The 8,774-nt window shown below is 50.9% G+C and overlaps 1 protein-coding gene across 3 annotated transcripts in view; it reads right to left on the bottom strand.

Annotated features, from left to right (window-relative positions):
• The window catches only part of MFAP2 (microfibril associated protein 2), a 41,858-nt gene extending 33,867 nt beyond the window's left edge, over nucleotides 1-7,991 (bottom strand). For 2 of the 3 annotated variants that reach the window (XM_068243150.1, XM_068243148.1), the window contains exon 1: nucleotides 7,883-7,991. The gene's annotated coding sequence lies outside the window, so the exon portion shown is untranslated. Of the gene's footprint in view, nucleotides 1-1,395; nucleotides 1,436-7,882 lie in introns of those variants that run through there. The other variant, XM_068243149.1, reaches the window with a different exon arrangement.
• Between the last annotated feature and the right edge of the window lie 783 nt (nucleotides 7,992-8,774).

An 8,774-nucleotide genomic window follows, 5' to 3' on the forward strand; every position in this document is an offset into this window, starting at 1 on the left:
CGGCGGATTACTTGGGAGCACTGAAGCGAACTATAAGGAAGCTTTTGCCAGCGAGGGCCACAAAATATTGTATCGAGGGCCGCAAATGGCCCGCGGGCCGCGAGTTTGAGACCCCTGAGCTACTTAAAGCGGACCCAAACCAAACATTTTTTTAATTAAAAATATTTAGTTGCACCACTCTGACACATACAAAGAAATAAACACTCCTTCAAACCTATGAGCATTTCAATGCATGCTTTTCACCCTTCTCTTTTGATAGCTAGGGTTATACTGGGGGCAGCCATTAGCAATTCCTCCATTGCTGGACACTATCTACTCCACCAGTTTGCCGGAAAAATCCCGGCAATTTGAAAGGAAGGGAGGGGTTTCTCCAATAAATGTAAAATATTTTATATTTGTCATCATGCAGCTGAAATAAGGCTGCTATTTATTATTATAATTTAGAAAATAGATTTTATTTCTGAAATCTTGTATTTTTAATTTGGGTCCACTTTAATATTGAGGGTACCTCTGGCTACCTAATACTAAGTGGTACCTGTAGCTACCTATGACGGGTAAGGGAAGTAATGGAGAGGTGACAGCTGGACCAGCCAGCACACCTGCGGTGCCGTTCAACAGGGGTTTGTAGGCTCTTCTTCATACTCCTGACTGCTTCCTGGTCACCTCACCGACATCTCTATACTCCCGACTGTTTCCTGACCACCCCACCAATGTCTCCATACTCCTCCCTGTTTCTTGGCCACCCACCAATGTCACCATACGCCTGACTGTTTCCTGGCCACCCCACCGATGTCTCCATACTCCTCCCGACTGTTTCTTGGCCACCCCACCAATGTCTCAATACTCCTCCCGACTGTTTCCTGGCCACCCCACCAATGTCTCCATACTCCTGCCTGTTTCCTGGCCACCCCACCAATGTCTCTATACTCCGACTGCTTCCTGGTGGTCACACTATCAATGTCTCCATTCTTTTGACTGTTTCCTGTAAGGATTGGGGGGGGGGGGGTGTACACTTCACAGGAGAAAAGAACTGTACAATCTCAAACCACCAGTAAAGGTCTGGCTGAAAATCTTTGACAGTGTCATCACTCCGATCCTACTCTATTGAAGTGAAGTATGGGGCCCCACCACCTAGGGAGCAGCAGCCCTGACTCACCCCACTACAAAGCCATGTTGCACAATGACAACCAAAAAAAGCCATATGCCCTGAAAGAAGTGGTCATCTCTATGTTCCCACCAACCCCAGATCCACAGGTCCTAACTAGAGCCCAGATAAAACACACCACAGCCAACAGCAAAGAGGACTATGTAGATAAATGGAGGAGTGAAATAAAGCAGTCACAAAAGCTGACCTTATACCAGTCCCTACAGAGAGAATATAAAATGGCCACATACCTGGGAAATCTGCAAAACTCTCAAGATAGGCAAACCCTGAGTGTCTAGAGACTCACAGCCTGGAAATAGAGTCTGGGAGACTCAGACAGATGTACAAACCCAGGGAGGAGAGACTATGTGAATACTGTGAGCAGAAGACCCCTGAGGATGAAAGCCACTTCCTGCTGCACTGCCCCAAATAAACTGCAACCAGGGACACTTACTTTAAGAAAATTGATGGAACAATTCCCAGACTTTCTCACAGTGGATGAGAAAAATATACATCTTACTGGGAGAAGAGGAATCCACCGTGACAATCACTACACACTATGTCACAGCATGCCACAGACAGAGGAGTGATCTACAGTGACAATCGCTGCACACTGTCACAGCATGCCACAGACAGAGGAGTGATCTACAGTGACAATCGCTGCACACTATGTCACAGCATGCCACAGAGAGAAGCATAACGGAACTGTAAACCTAAAAATGTTCACAGACTGCTCAGCCATTGTACCCGTACCCCACCCCCTTCTATACCACCCTTCCCACCCTTGCTTTGGCAATGCCTGTATGGTCATGCCAATAAAGCTATCTTTGATTTGTAATCATCCTGTGGTGAGGTAGATTGTCAGCTCCTCAGCCTAGTTGTAACGTGACCCCCACATAGCGTAGTGTGTGAGTGTAGAGTGTCTGCTCCTCAGCCCAGCTGTCATGTGGCCCCCGTAGAGTGCAATGTGTGGCTGTAGAGTGTCAGCTCCTCAGCCCAGCTGTCATGTGGCCCCCATAGAGTGCAGTGTGTGGATGTAGAGTGTCAGCTCCTCAGCCCAGCTGTCATGTGGCCCCCATAGAGCGCAGTGTGTGGATGTAGAGTGTCAGCTCCTCAGCCCAGCTGTCATGTGGCCCCCATAGAGCGCAGTGTGTGGATGTAGAGTGTCAGCTCCTCAGCCCAGCTGTCATGTGGCCCCCATAGAGCGCAGTGTGTGGATGTAGAGTGTCAGCTCCTCAGCCCAGCTGTCATGTGGCCCCCATAGAGCGCAGTGTGTGGATGTAGAGTGTCAGCTCCTCAGCCCAGCTGTCATGTGGCCCCCATAGAGCGCAGTGTGTGGATGTAGAGTGTCAGCTCCTCAGCCCAGCTGTCATGTGGCCCCCATAGAGCGCAGTGTGTGGATGTAGAGTGTCAGCTCCTCAGCCCAGCTGTCATGTGGCCCCCATAGAGCGCAGTGTGTGGATGTAGAGTGTCAGCTCCTCAGCCCAGCTGTCATGCGGCCCCCATAGAGTGCAGTGTGTGGATGTAGAGTGTCAGCTCCTCAGCTCAGCTGTCATGTGGCCCCCATAGAGTGCAGTGTGTGGATGTAGAGTGTCAGCTCCTCAGCCCAGCTGTCATGCGGCCCCCATAGAGTGCAGTGTGTGGATGTAGAGTGTCAGCTCCTCAGCCCAGCTGTCATGCGGCCCCATAGAGCACAGTGTGTGGATGTAGAGTGTCAGCTCCTCAGCCCAGCTGTCATGTGGCCCCATAGAGTGCAGTGTGTGGATGTAGAGTGTCAGCTCCTCAGCCCAGCTGTCATGTGGCCCCATAGAGTGCAGTGTGTGGATGTAGAGTGTCAGCTCCTCAGCCCAGCTGTCATGTGGCCCCCATGGAGTGCAGTGTGTGGATGTAGAGTGTCAGCTCCTCAGCCCAGCTGTCATGCAGACCCATAGAGTGCAGTGTGTGGATGTAGAGTGTCAGCTCCTCAGCCCAGCTGTCATGTGGCCCCATAGAGTGCAATGTGTGGATGTAGAGTGTCAGCTCCTCAGCCCAGCTGTCATGTGGCCCCCATAGAGCGCAGTGTGTGGATGTAGAGTGTCAGCTCCTCAGCCCAGCTGTCATGTGGCCCCCATAGAGCGCAGTGTGTGGATGTAGAGTGTCAGCTCCTCAGCCCAGCTGTCATGTGGCCCCCATAGAGCGCAGTGTGTGGATGTAGAGTGTCAGCTCCTCAGCCCAGCTGTCATGCGGCCCCCATAGAGTGCAGTGTGTGGATGTAGAGTGTCAGCTCCTCAGCCCAGCTGTCATGTGGCCCCCATAGAGTGCAGTGTGTGGATGTAGAGTGTCAGCTCCTCAGCCCAGCTGTCATGCGGCCCCCATAGAGTGCAGTGTGTGGATGTAGAGTGTCAGCTCCTCAGCCCAGCTGTCATGCGGCCCCATAGAGCACAGTGTGTGGATGTAGAGTGTCAGCTCCTCAGCCCAGCTGTCATGTGGCCCCATAGAGTGCAGTGTGTGGATGTAGAGTGTCAGCTCCTCAGCCCAGCTGTCATGTGGCCCCATAGAGTGCAGTGTGTGGATGTAGAGTGTCAGCTCCTCAGCCCAGCTGTCATGTGGCCCCCATGGAGTGCAGTGTGTGGATGTAGAGTGTCAGCTCCTCAGCCCAGCTGTCATGCAGACCCATAGAGTGCAGTGTGTGGATGTAGAGTGTCAGCTCCTCAGCCCAGCTGTCATGTGGCCCCATAGAGTGCAATGTGTGGATGTAGAGTGTCAGCTTCTCAGCCCAGCTGTCATGTGGCCCCATAGAGTGCAATGTGTGGATGTAGAGTGTCAGCTCCTCAGCCCAGCTGTCATGTGGCCCCATAGAGTGCAATGTGTGGATGTAGAGTGTCAGCTCCTCTGCCCAGCTGTCATGTGGCCCCATAGAGTGCAATGTGTGGATGTAGAGTGTCAGCTCCTCAGCCCAGCTGTCATGTGGCCCCATAGAGTGCAATGTGTGGATGTAGAGTGTCAGCTCCTCAGCCCAGCTGTCATGTGGCCCCATAGAATGCAGTGTGTGGATGTAGAGTGTCAGCTCCTCAGCCCAGCTGTCATGTGGCCCCATAGAGTGCAATGTGTGGATGTAGAGTGTCAGCTCCTCAGCCCAGCTGTCATGTGGCCCCATAGAGTGCAGTGTGTGGATGTAGAGTGTCAGCTCCTCAGCCCAGCTGTCATGCGGCCCCCATAGAGCACAGTGTGAATGTAGAGTGTCAGCTCCTCAGCCCAGCTGTCATGCGGCCCCATAGAGCACAGTGTGTGGATGTAGAGTGTCAGCTCCTCAGCCCAGCTGTCATGTGGCCCCCATAGAGTGCAGTGTGTGGATGTAGAGTGTCAGCTCCTCAGCCCAGCTGTCATGCGGCCCCATAGAGCACAGCGTGTGGATGTAGAGTGTCAGCTCCTCAGCCCAGCTGTCATGCGGCCCCCATAGAGCACAGTGTGAATGTAGAGTGTCAGCTCCTCAGCCCAGCTGTCATGTGGCCCCCATAGAGCACAGTGTGTGGATGTAGAGTGTCAGCTCCTCAGCCCAGCTGTCATGCGGCCCCCATAGAGTGCAGTGTGTGGATGTAGAGTGTCAGCTCCTCAGCCTAGCTGTCATGTGGCCCCCATAGAGTGCAGCGTGTGACGCACAGCTGTGATAGAGATCAACCCAGGAAATAAAGAATGTCTTTGTTCTCCTTGTACAGTGTGGAAACATCTGGGACTGATCAGGGCCCCCTCCTCCGGGAACCACTCCCAGCCCCTCCCACTAAACCATCAGCCCCTCCCACAATCCCCCAGTACACTGCCAGCTGTGAGGGGGGACACATCTCTGCACATACCCTCATATACCAGATTTACATGTCCCCGTCACATACATGCCCCCCTCACATACATGTCCCCATCCCATACAAGCCCCCCTCACATACATGTCCCCATCCCATACAAGCCCCCCTCACATACATGTCCCCATCCTATACATGGCACATACATGTCCCCATCCCATACATAGCACATGCATGCCCCCCTCATATACATGCATCTGTCCCATACATGACATACATGCCCCCCTCACATACATGCCCCCCTTATATACCCATGTCCCTGTCCCATGACACATACATGCACACCCACATACATGCCCCCTCTCATATACACATGTCCCTGTCCCATACATGACACATACATGCACACCCACATACATGACACATACATGTCCCCATCCCATACATGACACATACATTTCACATACATTTCACCGTCCGAAACATGACACATACATGCTCCCCTCACATACATGTCCCCATCCCACACAAGACACATGTATGCCCCCTATTTAAGAGGTTTGGGCCATAGGGTTAAATGATGGGGACAGATGTAAAATAAACATCCAAATATAGAAATAAAATGTATTTATACCATATAAAGATCTCCCCAAGATGCGGCATATAAAATTATACACAAACACCACGCACACGCTATACACACACACACATACACTATATACACACACACACACATACACTATATACACACACACACACACACTATATACACACACACACACACACACACACACACACACACACACACACACACACACACACACACACACACACACACACACACACACGTATAAAACACCAGTGGGAATGAAGACTTTTCAATGGACCAGTTTGAAATGGGAAGAAGTTTGAAAGAATAAAAGAGGACCTGAAGTGAGAGGGATATGGAGGCTGACATATTAATTTTTAAACTATACCAGTTGCCTGTATGCCCTGCTGATCCTCTAAACTAAGACTTTTAGCCATAGACCCTGAGTAAGCATGCAGATCAAATGTTTCTGACTGAAGTCTGACTATATTAGCCACATGCTCGTCTCAGGTGCGTTTCTCAGACACTACCGATGCATAAAAGATCAGCAGGATAGCCAGGCAACTGGCATTGTTTAAGCAGCCTCCGTATCCCTCTAACTTCAGGTATCCTTAAAATCCCTTGCGTAGATCCGACACTAACAAAAATCATGGGAGAGATGAAATTGCAGTGCGTGTGGAATGGTTACAATCTGCTAAGCACGAATGAATGAAACTTCTAATCTACTCCATGTCCAGATTCTGTATCCAACCCCTGCAATCGGCTGGAAATCCGTACTCCAGCAATCAACCGTCACAAATTCTACTTCCAAGATGGATTGTACTGTTTGCACAGACGGTACCCCCATACACTACACTATTTTTTTGCCAGGATAGACCTGTGACGTAGATCATAATGTCGACCCCGGGTCAATCTGCGCTGCGGTTGAATAGTGTATGGGTAGCTTTACGGAAGACAACCGCTTCTGGTGAAATGCGGAGACCAATGGGGCAGCCCAGGGGTCTTCCTGAAATATAAACACCAGGGGATCCAGATTTAACTACTGCGAATGGACAAATACATAGACTGAGGGTCCTTAGATTAAAGTGTTGGAGAAAAGATACAACCACTGGAGGTCCCAACAACAATCAGCAAGGACCGGAGATCCAAACGTCGAGGATTCCGAGACACAAGCTCTGGGGGTCCTGTGATACAACCACTGGGGGTCCCGAGAGACATATCCCAGGGGTCTGAGATACAAGTGCTGGGGGTCTTATGATGCAAGCTCTGGGGGTCTTGCGATGCAACCCCTGGGAGTCCTGTGATAGAACACTAGATATTCCAAGATACAAACTCTGGGGTTTCTGAGATACAACCGATGTGGGTCCTGAGATGCCACCGATGTGGGTCCTAAGATACAACAGCTAGATATTCCGAGATACAAGCAATGGAGGTCTTGAGATACAACAGCTAGGTATTCTGACATACAACCACTGGGGGTCCTGAAATATAACCCCCTGGGGGTTCCCAGACACAACCAAAGTGCTAGTGTACTTTAGGGGACCCAGAAGGAAATCGCATAGGGAAATCTCATAATTCCACTAACGTGATTGAATGGAAAATCCCAAACGAGCTGCTAGGTTTCAGATGCTAGGTTGTAGAAAACAGCGCCCAACCTATTCGGCCAATCATGACACTTAGTGCTTTAGAGGGTGATGCGATTGAAGAATTGTTCCCTATGAGGTTTCCTGCTGGGTCCCCTCAACTAGACTAGCACCCCAACCACTGGGCATCCCCGAGACATCAGTACTCGAAATCCTGAGATACAACTGTTGGGCATTCTGAGGTTGAGATTAAAGTATTGGAGGTCCCAGAATAAAAGCTCTGGTCCCCTTGGTTGGGGGGAGTCCTCACCCTTAAGGTCTCACCTACGTCTCGCTTACACGGACGTTCCCCATACATCAATTTACAACAAGCTAACTAATAAAATATACAGATTAGGAGCTTTGCACAATGAAATGGATGGAATTTTAGCCATGATCCAGCAAGTTATCCCATCTCCACCAATCAGCACAGGAAGAACACCTAAAGGGGGTCTCTGTGCAGCGCCGTAGGAGTGGCTACAGGGCAATAATGGGAACCCCCCATTGTCTGCTTCCTCTGAGATTGTAACAAACTTTCCCCACAACTTTCCACTAACTTCCTACAAGTTTTTCCAGTTACCTGGGGAGCTGGAAGAGTCCAATCAGAGAAAGCCCAGAGCCCCCCTTCCCCCAATCTGCTGCATATGGCTCAGTACACCCCAAGGATGGAATGAATGGGGGATGGGAGTCAGACCCCCATAACAAAGGGGAGAGAATGATCTATGCCCCCATATATAGATGAGCGTTCTCCTACCACAGTGTAGAGCTGCTGGAGGTCCTGGCTGTCTCTCTGCCCAGTCTGTCTGTCTGCTGTCTCTCTGCTGCTCTGTGTCTCTCTGCTGCTGTCTGAGGCTCTCACAAGGGGAAGACTTTCCACATCACAGTCACCTCCTCTGCTGGGTCCTAGAGGGGCCGGATACAGCCAAGACCATCCACAGCTAGCAGACCCCGGTCCGCTACAGAACATCTCCCTCCTTACAGATACATACAGACAGGGCAGTTTCTAGGTTATAGAGCTCCCAGGGTGAGGGTGTATATATTGCGCTAACCTCCCCACCACCCCCAACTCAGGACCACTATTGTGATGCGGTAGCCAGAGGTGCGACAAACTATTAGGTAGCCCGCCCCCCAATATAGCTAACCTAACCACAGGTGGCCCTGAGTATTAGGGCTGGTTTACACTGACACCTGCCTGGTGTTTACTGCTGGCGTCCGGGACTCGTCAAACGCTCACAAGTGAACGGGAGCGTTTGTATAGGGATTTTACAGGCGTTAAACGCAATTTTTCCCACTCTCAGCCGACCCTGGACACTACATGCAGCTTCCATTGTCGATTACCGCCAAGTCTTCCTGTCCCCCCTGCGGTGATGAAAAACATTGATCGCGAAGGGACGCTGCCGAAAGCCTGAACAAGAAGCCGCTGGAAGCCGGGCAGAAGCCCGTATAAACCGGCCCTTAAGAGCCCTTTACTGCGTTGTAACGCAAAGGCAGTTCTTTGCGTTAACCAACGTAAAATGAAAGTCCATAGACTTTCATTTTACCTTTCACACCCGACGCTGCGGTTTGGTGTGTTGCGGTTCCGACGAACCCGGGAGCGTCGATCCGCCGGGAGCTGGCGTTTTCCGTCGGGTTCAATTAATAGCTAC

The sequence above is a fragment of the Hyperolius riggenbachi genome, chromosome 6 (genome assembly GCF_040937935.1).
Source record: "Hyperolius riggenbachi isolate aHypRig1 chromosome 6, aHypRig1.pri, whole genome shotgun sequence".
Classification (NCBI taxonomy): Eukaryota; Metazoa; Chordata; class Amphibia; order Anura; family Hyperoliidae; genus Hyperolius; species Hyperolius riggenbachi.